This window comes from Cylas formicarius, unplaced genomic scaffold (genome assembly GCF_029955315.1).
Source record: "Cylas formicarius isolate icCylForm1 unplaced genomic scaffold, icCylForm1.1 PGA_scaffold_9__14_contigs__length_23061073, whole genome shotgun sequence".
Lineage (NCBI taxonomy): Eukaryota > Metazoa > Arthropoda > Insecta > Coleoptera > Brentidae > Cylas > Cylas formicarius.
The window spans coordinates 13461428-13480269 of record NW_026844365.1 but is presented as its reverse complement, the minus strand read 5'-3'; the positions used below and the strand labels follow the sequence as shown (position 1 = coordinate 13480269).

Genomic DNA, 18842 nt, shown 5'->3' with positions numbered 1-18842 from the left:
TCGATTCAGATATTTTTCTGATCCTTAGTATCGCTCATGGCTTTAGTCATTGCATTACAGCCAATAGAAGGCACCTAGATATCTCCAGCCCCTATCAGTTTCCTGTCTTCAAATCTTTTTGAAGAAGATTAAAGACGATCGGCAAATCTTCTCTATTTTGTGCTTGCCTTAAATGTGTGTAGCCAGTCTCTGGTGTTCTTCAGCCAAGAGCATCTTACCTTCTATTGTGAGTTGAAGAAAATTGTATTTATTATTTCTCATAAGCTGACCGAGATGCGCTGTTTTTCTTTTCTTTATTGTATCGAGCAGCTCGCGTTCTTGTTCACTCGATCTAGAAGTCCCAAATATTAAACATGATCAGTCCATGGTATCCTTAACATTCTGCGATACACCCACATCTCAAAAGCTTTCGGCTTATTCATTGTACTTACTTTGAGTGTCCGTGACTCAACACCGTAAAGAAGTGAGAAGTTCTCGCAGAGTAGGTTTAGTCATTGCATTACAACCAATAGAAGGCACCTAGATATCTCCAGCCCCTATCAGTTTCCTGTCTTCAAATCTTCTTGAAGAAAATTAAAGACGATCGGCAACAATTATGGCAAATCTTCTCTATTTTGTGCCTGCCTTAAATGTGTGTGGCCAGTCTCTGGTGTTCTTCAGCCAAGAGCATCTTACCTTCCATTATGAGTTGAAGAAAATTGTATTTATTATTTCTCATAAGCTGACCGAGATGCGCTGTTTTTCTTTTCTTTATTGTATCGAGCAGCTCGCGTTCTTGTTCACTCGATCTAGAAGTCCCAAATATTAAACATGATCAGTCCATAGTATCCTTAACATTCTGCGATACACCCACATCTCAAAAGCTTTCGGCTTATTCATTGTACTTACTTTGAGTGTCCGTGACTCAACACCGTAAAGAAGTGAGAAGTTCTCGCAGAGTAGGTTTAGTCATTGCATTACAACCAATAGAAGGCACCTAGATATCTCCAGCCCCTATCAATTTCCTGTCTTCAAATCTTCTTGAAGAAGATTAAAGACGATCGGCAACAATTATGGCAAATCTTCTCTATTTTGTGCCTGCCTTAAATGTGTGTAGCCAGTCTCTGGTGTTCTTCAGCCAAGAGCATCTTACCTTCTATTGTGAGTTGAAGAAAATTGTATTTATTATTTCTCATAAGCTGACCGAGATGCGCTGTTTTTCTTTTCTTTATTGTATCGAGCAGCTCGCGTTCTTGTTCACTCGATCTAGAAGTCCCAAATATTAAACATGATCAGTCCATGGTATCCTTAACATTCTGCGATACACCCACATCTCAAAAGCTTTCAGCTTATTCTTTGTACTTACTTTGAGTGTCCGTGACTCAACACCGTAAAGAAGTGAGAAGTTCTCGCAGAGTAGGTTTAGTCATTGCATTACAACCAATAGAAGGCACCTAGATATCTCCAGCCCCTATCAGTTTCCTGTCTTCAAATCTTCTTGAAGAAAATTAAAGACGATCGGCAACAATTATGGCAAATCTTCTCTATTTTGTGCCTGCCTTAAATGTGTGTGGCCAGTCTCTGGTGTTCTTCAGCCAAGAGCATCTTACCTTCCATTATGAGTTGAAGAAAATTGTATTTATTATTTCTCATAAGCTGACCGAGATGCGCTGTTTTTCTTTTCTTTATTGTATCGAGCAGCTCGCGTTCTTGTTCACTCGATCTAGAAGTCCCAAATATTAAACATGATCAGTCCATGGTATCCTTAACATTCTGCGATACACCCACATCTCAAAAGCTTTCGGCTTATTCATTGTACTTACTTTGAGTGTCCGTGACTCAACACCGTAAAGAAGTGAGAAGTTCTCGCAGAGTAGGTTTAGTCATTGCATTACAACCAATAGAAGGCACCTAGATATCTCCAGCCCCTATCAGTTTCCTGTCTTCAAATCTTCTTGAAGAAGATTAAAGACGATCGGCAACAATTATGGCAAATCTTCTCTATTTTGTGCTTGCCTTAAATGTGTGTAGCCAGTCTCTGGTGTTCTTCAGCCAAGAGCATCTTACCTTCTATTGTGAGTTGAAGAAAATTGTATTTATTATTTCTCATAAGCTGACCGAGATGCGCTGTTTTTCTTTTCTTTATTGTATCGAGCAGCTCGCGTTCTTGTTCACTCGATCTAGAAGTCCCAAATATTAAACATGATCAGTCCATGGTATCCTTAACATTCTGCGATACACCCACATCTCAAAAGCTTTCCGCTTATTCTTTGTACTTACTTTGAGTGTCCGTGACTCAACACCGTAAAGAAGTGAGAAGTTCTCGCAGAGTAGGTTTAGTCATTGCATTACAACCAATAGAAGGCACCTAGATATCTCCAGCCCCTATCAGTTTCCTGTCTTCAAATCTTCTTGAAGAAGATTAAAGACGATCGGCAACAATTATGGCAAATCTTCTCTATTTTGTACTTGCCTTAAATGTGTGTAGCCAGTCTCTGGTGTTCTTCAGCCAAGAGCATCTTACCTTCTATTGTGAGTTGAAGAAAATTGTATTTATTATTTCTCATAAGCTGACCGAGATGCGCTGTTTTTCTTTTCTTTATTGTATCGAGCAGCTCGCGTTCTTGTTCACTCGATCTAGAAGTCCCAAATATTAAACATGATCAGTCCATGGTATCCTTAACATTCTGCGATACACCCACATCTCAAAAGCTTTCAGCTTATTCTTTGTACTTACTTTGAGTGTCCGTGACTCAACACCGTAAAGAAGTGAGAAGTTCTCGCAGAGTAGGTTTAGTCATTGCATTACAACCAATAGAAGGCACCTAGATATCTCCAGCCCCTATCAGTTTCCTGTATTCAAATCTTCTTGAAGAAGATTAAAGACGATAGACAACAATTATGGCAAATCTTCTCTATTTTGTGCCTGCCTTAAATGTGTGTGGCCAGTCTCTGGTGTTCTTCAGCCAAGAGCATCTTACCTTCCATTATGAGTTGAAGAAAATGAAGCTGACCGAGATGCGCTGTTTTTCTTTTCTTTATTGTATCGAGCAGCTCGCGTTCTTGTTCACTCGATCTAGAAGTCCCAAATTTTAAACATGATCAGTCCATACTCCCACATCTCAAAAGCTTTCAGCTTATTCGTTGTACTTACTTTGAATGTCCGTGACTCAACACCGTAAAGAAGTGAGAAGTTCTCGCAGAGTAGGTTTCGCATCTTTAGGAAATTTGTTCTTGCTATTTCCGTACTTGCTCCTATTTCTACGTCCGGATATCTGAACTTCGAGACTCTTGCTATTCATCTTCAGTTGTGTTCGTGCGTTGGTTTGGATTTATTACCATAACCTTTTTCTTTTTTCTTATTATCTTAAAGCCCATCGAGTCGCTTACGGTGAATATCTTATCTGACAGTCTTTGTAGGCCTTCAGAGCTATCGATGACCATGACTATGACATCGGCCTACCATTTACAAAGGTAAATAAATTAATTTTAAAATGTTGGGAGTTTAGGCCGCTACTTTTAAGAATGCTCAACGCTTCTCCAGAAATACTGACAGTGCAAAAAAGGCTTCTCTGCTTCCTATTCCCTCACGAAATCCCTGCTTGCTGTTCGTTCATATCTTGTTCACATTTTTGTCGAATGTTTGAAGAACAATTTCCAACTTTTACTCATTAGACCAATTAAACGAAACTGGTCGCATCTGCTGAACTGTCCCGAAAATTGCATAGTTTACATTTCATGTCTATGGCTAACTAGTAAGTAACTAATAAGTAACTAAGTAGTTCTTTTTTATTCTCTAGAAAGTATAAATCTCGTTGCCCTCAATTCCCATAACTCAAAATTAAAATAGCATCACGGTACCCATTAATGCACTATAGCTATGTACAATTAATACCTAACACCAGAATATATGCTTCATCATATAATTTTGTTTCTTGCTGTTTAACAGCTACACCATAAAGATTTGAAGACTGTTGTGAGTGTAAGATATAGAGACGTTATGGAAAGTACCACTGACATAGATCATAGTTCTCCTTTTTCTTTATTAGTGTAAAAATAATATTACCATCAGATATTTCACTTTTTGCGAATGTCAAGCTACTTGCTTTTAGCATCAAGGGCAAAACTGTTAGTGCACTTTTCTAGCACTTAGTGGAAGTAAATGACTTTAAATGATTTTAGGAAAAGTTAGAAATCTTGTCCACCTTGACCACCGAGCTAGTCAGCCTATTTCGACAGTTGTTTTAGTTGATTTGTAGTGAACTAGGTGTTCAATCTTTCTTTTCACCCTATGAAACAAGATAATCCAAATCCCACAGAAAATCAACGAATGATAGAACATTCTACCTAACCAAGAGTAACCAAAACTAGTGTTGTAGACTATTTGATTCTAAAACCTGTTGGTAGGGAGTCACTTTACTATACAATATATACAATTTTGCATAACCGGATCAAGTTACATTTTGAAATACATTCGACGCGGGACTAAGGCCTACATAAAAAAAAACTATTCACCAGGCAAGGTACGTTGAACCGCGCAGGGTTAATAAGACCTTTTGTAAAAGTAGATTACGTTACTTTAAATATTAGGCTTCCCCTTCGATCGAAGGGAAATGCCTTTCAGGTGGAGACCGGGCGATTTGAATACCAAATCCCATCAAAGGAATGCCGGGAAAGTGTATGCTTCTCGTTTTATTTCGAAATTATTGAGGAGGTTTCGCGCATAATAATGAGGCGGATGTTGGCGAATGTTTGGGGAATATTTCGGTGGGGGATCGGATGTATATTTCGCGATGTAATTGGAACTAATATTTCGAATGTAAATATCGCGGCTCCCCCCACTTTAAAAGATGGACGACGTTGGGAGAGTAATTTTCTTCTTTTTCACTTTGGACGAGATTCGTTACGAAATCAGTTATTGAATACTGTTCCCGTTTGAGGTTGCCGATGGTTGAAGTAAAATCAAAAATAAAGAAAGCAAATCTTGTTATCGACAGTTTGATATTAATCCTAGACAATATTTGCGACTATCACAACATAGTTTTGGAGCATAAAACTTCTAGGAAGCTTATGTCAATTTGCAACATTAAACTATTTTTAACACCTGACCACTGAATTCATCATTATTAGCGATATTAAACTTTCAAAGTACTATCACTTCATCGTAGCATAAATTTTGAATTTCTGGGAAAGTTATGTGTTATCTTTGAACTAATTTGAACCGAGAAGGGTTATGGATATGGAAAATTTGTCATACATTTTGTTTTCATTTTAGATCTTTACTCCTGGAAAGTTACCAAATTGGGAAGGCGGACTCTTAAATTTGTTTTTCGAGAAGGCCTAAAAACTGCTCAAACTTGTTCCACACTAAGAGTGCGATTCTTTATATACTTGTGCCAGGTGCAATAAAGCTATTAACTAAACAATCATTTATTTCAACTGCATCGAACTTTTTATTTTACCTGCATTCTCAATTTACAACACATTAACACGACGCTCTCATTTGGGTATGAAACTTATAATTTAAGTAATCGTTATTCTAAATGATTAGATATTTTTTCCTGTTTTTTTAATCACCTTTGTTTTTCTTCTTTATTAGCAATTAGGTAAATTTTATATTTTTTAATAGATGAATTTAAAATGTTGTAAGGTTATATACTGCTTAACAATACTGCAATTATACTTCCCAATACGAGTCCAAATATAACCCTAAAACACTTTTTACAAAACTTCTGGATTCCTCCTTCGTCGGTTTTGCTGAGTCGAATCAATCATGAATCATCCTGTTGGCTTCTTCAAAGCTACCTGCTTATATATTGTTTGAAGGGGGCAAAGCTTAACACCGCCTCGGATGACTGGTTTCCAAATTGCATTTCTATAAACTCTCCGATTTTTCGTTGGTAGTAGAATTGATTCGTGATTGTGTTCGGTAACTGCTGATGAGTTTATTTGTCTTAGTCTTGAGGCTCTTTCGTGTTCCTTGAGCCTGTATTGTATTCTTTGCCATTTTTTTGGACAAGTGGTAAATCTAATTGTGGCGTTATATTTCTTTAGAACTTTTGATATGCAGTCAGTGATGTTTTGAATGTAAGGAAGGACAGCAGTGGCAAGTGTAGGATTGTTTTCAGCCTCATTGCTGTTGGAAGGTTATGGTAAAGTGTATTTTCTGATGGAATGCTTAATATCTTTAATGTGGAAATTATTAGAAAGAAGAGCAGTAGTAAGGTCTTTTAATTCTGCGTTCAGTGACTCGGACTGAGATAGTCTTACGGCTATGTAAACAAGAGAATTGATAACTAATGATTTTTGGCCGGATGGTGATGTGGCAATGCATTAAGGTATCGGTCTGTGTGCGTAGGTTTCCTGTAAATACAATGACCCAATGTTAGGTCTGATTTTCTATTGATAAGAATATCTAAGAGTGGGAGGTTATTAATAGTTTCTAATTCAATGGTAAAACGTATGTTAGGGTGTATAGAGTTTAAATGTCTAAGAAAATGTACTAGGAATTCTTAGCTATGAGGCCAAATAACGAAAGTATCATCCAAGTAGCGTTTCCGTAATTTTGGTTTTAGATGGAAGGTGTCCAGAGCTTTCTTCTCAAATTCTTCCATAAATATATTCACGCTGACTAGTAATAGCGGAGAACCCATAGCTGTTCAAGACGTTTGTTCAAAAATTTGATCGTTATAAGAAAAATATGTTCAATTAAGGTGAGAAGGTTTGGTTCCAGTAATAGGACCCTAAAGAGTCATTCTACGTCCAAACTAACCAGAATATCCTGTGCTTTTTAATTGTTCAATAAAGTGAAAGGTATTAATTAGGAAATTATCAGTTTTCCCTGTAAAGGGTTTTAATAGGGAAACTAGCTATAGAATATATTGGAGAACCAATGGTGCTGACAGATTTTTCTTCTGATAGTGAAGACGCCTTAATAACAGATGTAAGGTTGCGTTCTGTAAGAATGTCTTGAATCTTTTCCTGTTGTTCATTTATGTTCATAACCATCGTAGCATTTCCTTTATCTGCTTTTAGGGTTACGATGTCGGTGGATGTTTATTTGAAAAAATAAACCTAAAATTTTGATTAATTTCAGAATTTGGAGTATTGGAATTTATCACGAGGGTTGTGATTAAAAAGTGAATAAAAATAAATGTTTAAGGTTAAAATAGATTAAATCAACTAGAGTAGAAGATTAGCGATCCTGGTCTTAAACGAACCATTGCGCATCAATCATAATGCATAATATTCCGACGGATTAGCTTTGCATCGGCACCTTTCAATATATGACGCCTGTTATCTTATCTCTAAAGTTAATAAATCTCATATCATCGGTTGTTTTTATTAGGATTTTCCAGGACGTGTTTCGTCGCGTTCCTTCAAAGTACGAAGGCAGTTGCGTGTTATTATAATATCGACACCCTAAACTTTAAAACCAGACTAAACAAACTCCTTGTGCCTTCTAAACACATCATCCTCCATAATTCGTATGACGTTTGTATATTTTGTTGTATATTTAAACCACCTTTTTTTAATGTGATCGCGGTTCTTGTGTAAACGGCTCTCTTCAAAGTTGGGGGGGGGTAAGTTTTAGACTACATAAATTCGAGATTTTTAATCCACCGATAGTGGAAACTTGGGCCAGACGGCGTAAAACGGCCCCCGAGACCCGTGCAAAATTGCTATTTTCGCAATTTACGGCCACCGTCCGTAATGGTGGAAATTTTCGCTTGAAATGTGGCAAGCAAATTTCGCGAAACTGAACTATAACTCGCGCGAAATGAAGTTGCGCAAGTTTAAAATAACATGTTTTTTTTTTCAATTTTTTAGACGGGAGCGACGGGGTTGCGGTTGCCGAAATATTTAGCTAGGTGGCGTTAAAAGTAAGTATTCATTTTATTTACTCGATATTTATACATTGTGTCACAGTTGATATTTTCCATATCTTAATATGAAAGATTATTTAAACATTTTTTCATTGGTACTTTTTAACAGAAAGGATATATAATATTATATGTAGTACCATTAAAATTTTTGGTAATACGGCCCGGTCGTGTTTTATTACTATTTCATGCTCTCTGTTAGGGTAAAAGTGGGATAGACGCCGCCCCTTAAAAACAGAGAATTTAAAACCAAGTTGACGCTCTAGTACCAAGTTCCTCGGACAAACCTCGCACCGCACAGCACAGTCTGCGCACGCGTTTCGACAGGACTGCACGTGTCGCCGCCTGAGTTAAAAAAACCTTGCAAAATTTTACCGCGCTTGCATGATTCTTGTGACAGTGACATTTTGACGCGTTCAGAACTTTCGTTTTCGAAGGTAAGTTTTAAGTGTGTATTGTTATTTGAATAGTATGTATCATTTATATTTATGGTGTGTTTATAAAATTATGAAATTATTTAAGTAATTTTATTTATTTGCTGGGGCGTCTATTCCTACTAAAAAGCATAGAGGCCCCACTATTAACTGAGTATAGACGCCCTTAGAGGCATATATCCTCTATGACTTATTCACAGGTACTTAGGCTATAGGTAAGTTTTTTTTAAATAACCTATTTAGTTAATATGCAACTTAGTAGGAAAATTGACTTTCCAGTTTATTTATGAGCCGTTTATAACTTTACATGTCCGTACTTCACTGTACTTGTAAAAAATAATGCAGCGTATCACCAAATTTCATTTTTTATTTTAGTCAAAATGCCGCGAAAATATAACAGGAAAATAGGGGCACCCGTTCGTGCTGCTTGGTCTGAAGAAGCCCTTTGCAAAGCTTTTGGGAAAACTCCAAGTAAATATCTTAACGAATGTTCACCTATCCCGAAAATTCCTGTTCCATTGTACAAAAGAGGCAAGCAAGGTGCTGCCGTTTTAAATTCAGAAGAACATATTAACTCTAAGAAAGCTAAGTTGAAAGATAAAGCTAACAAGCGAACACCAGACAAACCTAGAAAAAACAACCAAAAATCAGTTCCTAAAAAGAAAAGACCGAGGTTTAGCTCTGAAAGTGAACAAGAGTTCGATGAATCAGATTCCGACCAGACTAAATCTGATAAAGAAAATACTCAATGCAGAGAATGTTTCGATGACTATGCAAGTACCAAGTCCACGGCGGACTGGATTGAGTGCCTGATGTGTAAACTCTGATTACACCAAGATTGCACTCTATATGGCGATTACTATAATAGATGTGGACACAAGAAGAAGCTTGCAGCTCTAAAAGCTAACCTGGCCAAAGTGAATTCAAAGAATAAGTAATCTTAAACAGTATCTCTATATTTGTTGATTATTTGAAAATTTTGATTACTGTTAGTTTTTTTTAAGAAGGAAGCTTTGTTTTTTGTCCAAAGAAGTCCTAAGGGATTGATTTGTTTTAAGTTTTATTATTCCTAAATTTAGTTCGGTAAAATTTTAAATAATTTTTAATAGACGTTGTTAAGTTGCTAAGTTTACCCAAAGAATGATTGAAAGACTGAGCCATTTGTTCCTATAAAAGTGCCATTTACTTTAGTTTTACGGTATATTTGGATAAGAAAAAAATTTTCTACGAATTTTTTTCTTTATTACGGAGGCATCTATCCCATTGTAGGGCATCTATAGTCATGTCGAAATTTTGCCATGGGCAACTACCCCATACAGTAGGCGTCTATCCTCAAACAATAAGTTTTTTTTAGAGATAAATATCTACAAATCTACGGTATGCATTGAATGATGATATGAGTAGATAGTAAGTATAAGGATTATAGTTGTTACAAATAGTTAACTCACTCGAATAGTGCTTTAAAAAAAAAGTTATAGTCAGCTTACAAAAAGTGGGGCATCTATCCCACTTTTACCCTACACTTATAATAAAATTGTTGTTTATTATTAAATATTTTTATAATTATGTTTATTAATTATTGTAAATGTATGTTATAATAATACATAGCCACAAATTACCATTTTCCAGTATAAATAGCTTTATTGCTACCATAATATATTTTCATAACTATTTATCACACTTTCGTTGAACACATCGAATCATTCATTTTATATTCACAAAACCATACCATGACCGTGTTACTAAGAATTTGAAAGGTCATATTTTTTGAGATAAAGTATCTCGAAATAAACGCAAATAAAAGGGTTATGTATATATTAGGTCTATATTTAAGATTCTGAAGCAGATGAAAGTCTTGAATAATCGAACATTTTAGTTCTATTAAGTGCTGTTAAGAAGTTACAATGAATAACAATTTACAAAATGACAATATCTTTCCCATTAAAGAAGATATGGCAAATTTAGAATTTTAGAGTTATAGAAACTATATGTGTTCTTCAAGATTTGTTTAATCAAAACAAGACATCGGAACTATTACAATCTGTTTTGTGGTAGTAAGAAATCTCCAATTATACGTTTGTGACGGTTTCATATTTCAATGGTAAAATTTAGCATTTTTAAAGTACAAGTGCTGGCACATTTGCGAAGTAACGGGTTTATTTTGTTAGTACCTTGCAGAATTAATTGTACTGTCCATTTCCTTCACCTTTTGCTGTTTGGCGAGTGCTTCTTAACAATTAAAATTCTTGTTTATTAGGTTCATATCGATTTTGCGATTTGAACACACGTTCTTTTGTAGACTCGGTTTCTTTAGTTTCGGACTTGTACTCCCCGGCCAATTGTGTTGCCGAACCATAAATATTTTATGCTGCAACGGTTGTGTGCGTGGCCCCTTGTTCGCTTGGTTTTCTCTTAAGTGACACCGGTTTACTGAGAGATACTAATGCAAAAAACAGAGTATTAGTTGCGAATTAGAAGGAGTCATAACCATTACCATCTGTCACCCTATGAGACTGGGGACCACATTTGCTTTTCATTGCTTCGGTATCCCTTGGCGAGCCTAGTAAACATTGTTTTGTTTCTTAACCTATTCTTTCTCGATTTTATGTGACTGGCCGTCCGGTCGCCACCATAGATAGCGTTCGGGTAGTTCGATCTCGTTGACGCAACCTCGATTCTTTGGCACGGGCCATAAGGCCATCACCACAGATATAGTTCGATTGTTCGTTCTACTGGCGGCGTACCGTCGACTAGGTTGGCATAAGTGGCGTTTTCCCTCTAATTTTTTTGTGCCCGTTTAGCCTTTTAATAAAACTGGTTGTCTGAATTGTCCGGCATTTTGTACGCTAGCTTTTGAAGCTGGGGTTGTGTGGCAGGTTTTCTTTTGTGTGACCGATTTCTTTTTGAGCCGATAGTGCTACCCCAATAAGAGGGGGATATGTAAATTGGTCACTAATTTATGATTTCCCATACTTTTGGATCTATTTGGAGTTTGGAATGGGAATCTTCCTCAACGAGGGATTTTGAAAAGAATTGTCATTGCCCCACATTTCTAGAAAACCCTCGAATCGAGGTTTTTTTTTTTAATTAGTATTGTACGTATTGTTGCTCCGTTTCCCGCAAACCTTCCACGTGGTTTCTTCTTTCACCGGAATACCAGACCAGACTTGGTGTCTTGCAGTGTATGCTGTCTCTTGGGTACAGTTGTGGAGTTTCCCCTATCGAGCAGCGGACTTTCCGGACGGACTTTGCTGGGTTAACTGGGACTGCCCACCTGCGGCTGTCCCATTGAGCCACCATTCCATCTTGGCTTGGTTCCCGGGATAGTGACAGACAGCTGCGTAACGTTCGGGACAGCTTGAGGTTTGGGTAGCTTAAGTGGCTTGTTCTCTTCAAAAACGGTTTGCGGAACTTATAGTCTTAAATTATAGTGTCTTACATTCTTTTGCACCGCCAAAACTTGAAGGTGAGATTTGACACTCATACCTACCACCAGGTTGGAGGAAATAAATTATTGTTCGTGATTCACTTGTTTATTTCCTCGGGTTGATAAGTTTACCTTTTTCGAATCACGTGGCGCCTACCTACCACCTTCCGGGACTGACCGAGGTGCCCTTCACCGCCTTCCAACTTGGCTTTGATTTAGTATTTTTTTTCCCTACTTTATTAACCCTTCTTGATTGTTAATGAGCTAGCCTCGGCATTGTCTTACCTCACTATTAAATTACGAATTTAATTAATTAATGCGTTTGTTTTTCACGACCCTGAGATTGAGAGGTAAGACGTTACATACAATTTGTGGGACAATGACATAATATACATTTTATGAATTGGTTTCCAGGTACCTACAAATATGTGCGTTTGATATTATTGATCCTTTAATAAGCATAATTACATTTAATATTCTTTTCCAATCCAATAATCACAATAAAATGCCTTTTTTTTTAATAATTACAAAAAACATTTTGTGAAAAATACGCAGTTTACAGAGGTGCCTCGAAATGTAAATGGGTTGCAATGTACATCAAAATGACTAATTTAATCAAAGCATTCATTCGTGCGATGGAAAGGACAGTAAGCTTGTGTCACAATGAAAATTTGTTCTAAAAAATTTACCCTCATTACCCTAAAAGAAAATGTACCTTCTACCCATATAATAATTACCGCGATGTTTGTAATTTTTATACCTTGTTTTAAATGAAGAAATATTAAATAATATGTATAAAATTATTACATGGTAATTGATAGGGTATTGAATTTTCTGCTGTGCACCATCAGATAACGTATTTTAAGAATTTTGGTTCAACCTTCTAAATATTTCCCAATGTTGACATTATGTTATGGTGACTATACTCTAGAGGAGGACTACTGAATTGTATAGTGCGAAGTGTAGTGATTTTATGCATTCAATGTGCTTGTAAATTGAATCCCCCAGGAACGCGACAGAAGGAAACAAAAACTGCAGATAATTTGGGGATTGGAGGAATAGAGTTGTTGTGTTAAAGTTAAGCTTATCGCGTGAAGTACCGTGTCGTAGAAGGTATAGGTTAACGCGAACCATGTGCATCGCAGGTTTACGGTGCTTAATCATCGACAGATAAATACCCGAAAAGAGGCGTTCAGTACGCACCATTCCTTTTCCTATTAAACCCGCTCGTAAAACCGAATCGAGATAAATAGGAATAATTAGAGATTTTATAGGCGTCACAGTTTATTGCTCATAACACACTGTGGGTGCATAAATCAAGCGGCGAGCTAAAAGCACGAGGGAACAATAAAAAGTGGACCCGGCCAAGTAGCGATCGTTGCGACGTCTAGACTTCTTACCGACGTAAACTTGTTATAAATTAAAGTATGAAGAAAAACGAGCTGCGGTCACTCTCGTGAAGTGGTCCAGATGGATTGAGCAATGTCTTCCAATTTAAACTCGACCGATCCGCATTGCGCTCTTTAAAACTGTTTTTGCTTAATACGGCATAAGGCAAGACATCACGACTTTTAGTATTCATTCCCTACAACGTCACGGCCTAACAAGTTCTGACTTGGCAGTGGTAAGAACGCCGACCTACATCGTCACTGACTCCTCATTTATAGAAGAATGTCTAATGAATTGTATTCGTTTTTGTAATATTCGATACTAATCTAGCTAACCTGTGGAGTTGGCAAGCATTATATTTTTCTGAAGCTTTGTTCAAGAGATCATGACGGTGGTGTCAGTCAATCCAGTGATTCTTTTTAGCTTTGCTTCTGGCATCAGTGACATGTAAAGTTAATGTTGTAAAAGTCTATTTCTAAATGGTGCGGGGTGATAAAACAAGGAATTCCGTTCAGCACGAACAAAATTAAGGGTCGTTCTCGGGCTTAGCTAGAAATTTAGCCCACAGGGAGTACTTCATATTAAAATATTTTTTATCCTTGAACAAAAACATCTTTGTTTTAATTACATTTGAAAAATATATTCGCTTAAATGTGATAATCCTACTTTTATTTTGCAAGAAACCTCTAAAAAAGTCCAAGCAGACCAAGAAAAATTCTTCTCTTGTACTTATTCTTTTAATAAGTAGAAAACATCTATGGAAAACCTTGAGAAGCCTGAGAAGCATAACTTTTTACCTGAGAGCTATGTAATTCTTCGTCAAAATACTTTTGGTTTGGCGCAAACTGATATTTTTTATCGTAATGAGACATGAGTAAAGTGGATTATATAGTACAAAGAATACGGTAAGCTAATAGTGTTACTAGTGCGACCAATACCTACAGGCTTTATGGTGGGTTAAATCAAAAACATATTGTGGCCCCTGTATTTGATAAACAGGGGCTGTTATCAATGTGAAAATATTGCATTTGCTTAAATTTTTGGTGGGTCGCCTTGTTATATTGTTGTTCTATGGTGTGTGTAGTAATTAGTTTCCCAGTTGATGAAAGATTCTTTTTCTCTTTTCAAGGGTTTCCTGCTTCATTTGATCGGGCCTTAACTCAAAACACTGTCACTCAAGAAATCATTTCTCAACTCGGTAAACATGTGAACTAACTAGCTTCATTTCCGAGATACGCAGTGTCTAAACTTACTCAAATTACTTTGAAACCTTTTGGCTGAAAAAATTGGACGCGCTAATTTGTCGTGATAAGGGTGTAATTAAAGTAAAAAAAAAGATAAAAATTAAAAATCTCTTCCTCGCAAGTTCCAGGACTCTCGGCAGAAATTGATTTTTTATTTGGACGCCATTTCGTCATTGTTGTGTCAAAAAATTGCCGTGAAATCCCGTGATAACGCTGCTTCTCATTTTGCGGAGCAAATTTTTATAGAATAATGTTGTTTTGCTGAGATTGCGGTAGCTTTTTCAATGAAGTCGATCATGGGCGTTGCTTGGTTTTGCATTTAGTAGGGACATCGATCTCGATGCGTCGTGGGAAAAGCAAAAAAGGATCCCCGCGAGGACGCCATAGGGGGAATCGTTCTTAAATCTTTTTAATTACAAAAGGTGCCGTAATGAACCCTATAGATGATAAATATTAATAAAGGTCTGAGGCGGGCGTGGGCCGGAACACAATATCTCCCCCAAAGAGCGTATGTAACACAATAAGAGCAGATGCGCCCGGCGATGACTATGCAACCACCTCTTCCTCCTCCGTATCATCATAAATTCGATATCCGAAGGCGCCTCGTTAATAAAAAAATGCCCGGGACGGGGTGCTTAATCAATCTAATTAGCTGGAAAGCCAGCCGATGAATAATTCAAAAGGCGATTTCGATTTAAAATCGACGCCCAAGGAATAGAAAATGGTATGGCTCGTTCAGGTGTTAATTGTTCGGTGTAACAATGCGTACCACGCAGTCGTGAGCCGATTTGCCACGGATTAAGGGCAATGACATTTTTGAAGAGTCTTTTTATTTCGTATCGCCGGCGCGTCTGGATGTGGTTGGATTTTGTTTGTTGTCGCGTCGGTAGTCAGCTAAGGTCTACTTAAAAATGTTGTGATAATTAAAATATCTTAATGCCGCCAGGGTCAAACTCTTTAGCCGGTTTTAAATGTGAAAATACCTGTGTCGAGGATATAATTTACCATTTCCTTTTTTTAATTAATACAACTATTATTTTATAATTGTAATTTCCTGCAGCGCTTAGGCCTACCCTGATGAGGAATGGCTCTATGCTCATTCTGATGACAGTAATGCTAAGAATACTGAAATAATGATTTACACTGAATTGTGTAAATTATCATTGGAAAATAATCTTACATTAAGTGTAAGTAAGTCTTAGGCACTATTCTTTGGTGCAAATAAAAAGGTAGCTGGAGCTAAGCAACAAATTGAATTGAAAGAATCATCTTAGCTTATTAACTTAAAACTTTTATATTCAAGCAAACATTATTCAATTCCGTCTTCTTCTTCTCTCTCTCTTCTCGTGGTTAAGTTAAGCTTTTAAAACTTCGCCCAACTGAAGCACTTTGACTATTTATGAAATGTAATTTTGAAAAAATGTAATTAATAAAAGACGTTTTCGCCAAAATTATAATTGTTAATCAACACTCTTGGATTTGACACTGATTTTACCACACTGGCTTTGGTAGGTGGTTCCAATGATTTCGGCTCGATAAGCATTTGTTTTAAAACAAGCAAAACACAAGATACAAATAAAACAAGAAAATTTAAATATAAAAATAACAACAGTTAAAAGGCCAACAATAAAACATGCAGAAGTAAAAGTAATATAATAAATAACATTCATTACTATCAATGAGAAGGATGAAGTTGTCAATTTTAAAACAACAGATCATTATAATTTAATTCTATGCTTGTTAATTTTAATTTGAGATGACCTTCGCATTCAAAAATCTGTTCGGTTTTTGAATTGACAGCGCGTACCGTTAACCCGGTACCATAAGACATTGAATTCAAAAAGTTAAAATCGAGGCTGTGGTTTGAACACCATCTACATACACTCACTGAATGTCTGAAATTTTCGAATTTTGCAATCCCATTCTGTATTAAATTTGCACAAATAATAGCGTTGTCGAATGATATTTGTTCAAATATCTCACGCCCCGTATAATTGAAAAAACCTGAAATTCTCTCTCGACACGGTTTACGATACTGTTCAAATAAAATTATCCCATCTTAAACGGTTTTTCATTTATCGCCAATAATTGAGGCACAAAAACGGAAAATTTTCAATCATTGTTCGAAGTAGAGGTTATAGCCCTGGAGTTTCCACGTTTCCTGGTTCAATAATTTTTTGAAAATAGTAAATGGTTTTCGAGAAAATAATTTTTTTCTGAAACCATGCAGAGCGCTGTAATAATCAATGACGTCATCGCGTCTTGACAGCTCCCGAAATAACGATTTCAATATGCCCTTATAGCCTTGATGCGGCCAAGACACCGTTTGAACCAATTAGCCATATTGTTTAATAGGATGAATGAGTATGGAGGAAAACATATTTTTCTGGAAGATAAAATTACCAAACAAAAAAAAATTCAAACATTTTTAATAAATACTTGATAAAATTTCATTGCCCCCAATTTCTACCGCTTAAATGTGGACACAGACTTTTACTTCCTTGTTGAATTTGAAGTTGATATCTGCCAGTTTAGGACAGTTAACTCATTTCTCATTTAGCACGAAATATCGGGAACACCCTGTACAATAGGTGAAAAACTTAAATACAAAAGTTTCTGCTGTCTATGCGGGTTATATCAATAAAAAAGAAAGTGAGATTTGAATCATAGCCTTGACTCTTGCACGCGCGATTTTTTATTTTTTTAGAATTCCTCCCGTCCCCGTCCCCCCCATATTCAATAGGTTTCGTCACGAGACAAAGCTGCATATATGTGTCAAATATGAAGTCGATTGCTTCAAAAAAACACTTATCGTGTTTCATAGCAAGGTCCAAAAAACAGTTGAAAATCGCGAAAAAAAAAGATGGATACCGGCGTCGGATAAGGGCCATTTCTTATAAGCCTATGTGCCTCGTGGAGGGTTAAAAAGGAGGAAAAAGACGAGAACGGAGAACGGACTGAAAAAAAAAATTTTTTTTTTCCGTTATCGAGATATAAAATTTTTATACGAGGGCAGATACTTTCGAAAAATTCCACCACCAAGTTTGATCTATATTCTACATTAGTGTTACATTATCCTTTGGAAGTTTCTTTGAACAAAAAGCTACAAAATAAAATAATAAAACCTGTGTATTTTTTGTGAAATTTCAAAAATCTTAGCAAAAATTTTTGCAATATTGTTTTTAGCTGTCATTTACCGTTTCGCAAAATTATCCCAGTCGGATTTGCCTCGTCTCGAATGTGGGTCATAGGTTTGCGTGTTTCGTCGAAGAAAGAGGATCTAAACACAATACTTGTGCGATGAGAACGTCCAGCGTTCCACGGAACACCTCGAGCAACAATTAAGTAAAATTGACACTTGCAGCTAGTAATATTAATCGTGGTCGTGGTCGTAGAAACGCGATGCGGTCTTTGATTACGACCCGTGAAAGCTATAGGGTTTCTGCGTTTTCAGCAAGTCGCGCGTCGGTGTTGAAGAAACGGTTTTCGAAACAGGATGTGGAGATTAGCCGCGTAGTTCAACGTATCCGAGCCGAGAACGAACGAAACGTGACGATATCTTCGAAATGACAAACAATTTTCGGTCGGGTGAATTCTAAATCTCAACGTTCATTCGTTTTTTTATTTATTGTGGTTTCAATCGCAATTCTTAAATTGTCCTTCGAAGACTGTTTGGTATAGTATATGATGCGCCAAATTTAATAAACTCCACTTTAGTCACAAGCTTAAGTTGGCATGAGCGTAGCGACTGTTTAATATACAAGTGTTTCCATAATTCTATGATAACGAATTCAATAAATATTACATTTTCCTTTCCTTCTATGAGTGATCATGGTAAATAATGGAAACTGCAATCCAGGTTTAATTTTAAACATGTTTTTTTTCAAATCGGGTCTGTTTGGGAGTATTTTTTTTAGAAGTTTAGTACTTATTTACAAAGAAATGCAAAGAATTTGCCAAACAGACAAACAGCTTTGATAATTCCTTCTTCTCGAGTACCTACAAATTATTTTATTCGACAAAAACGAACTAAAAAAAACTAAAGATCTTAGTATAATATAGTTCCTCAGATAAAGGTATCTTAATAATTCAGTTGCGAAAGCTGTTAAAATATTTAACAGACGCCTGGATTAAGGCATATCCTAAAGCTTGGTGTTAAAGCTCTGGTTTGGTTAGTCAAATAGAAACATTAAATATACTAATAATCAAGCCTGAACACCCGACAACTTTTTATTGCCGTTCCAGTTCCACGACATTATTACAAGGAGTTCTGAGCGCATAATTTTTTGTGTCCAACCTCTGGGCATTGCTGTTATATAATCAGCACTGATATATTTTGGGGAAAATCTATATATTGTTCTATTTGGTGCTCTAATAGTTGCAAATAATGTTCTCCAGTTAACTTTTGATCTCTAAATACCATACCCAAAATATGCCCACCTATGACACCACACGTATTTTCATCAGTCGATAAAAGGTTTTTCAA

General features: G+C 36.5%; 1 protein-coding gene across 2 annotated transcripts in view; it reads left to right on the top strand.

The window, feature by feature from the left end:
- LOC132707557 (discoidin domain-containing receptor tyrosine kinase B-like) overlaps window positions 1-18842 on the top strand; it is an 82030-nt gene that overhangs the window by 23040 nt on the left and 40148 nt on the right. Inside the window, exon 2 of one of the 2 annotated variants that reach the window (XM_060679457.1) lies at window positions 7810-7862. The exons of the other annotated variant lie outside the window; for it this stretch is intronic. The gene's annotated coding sequence lies outside the window, so the exon portion shown is untranslated. The remainder of the gene's footprint in view (window positions 1-7809; window positions 7863-18842) is intronic. 2 annotated transcript variants of the gene reach the window in all.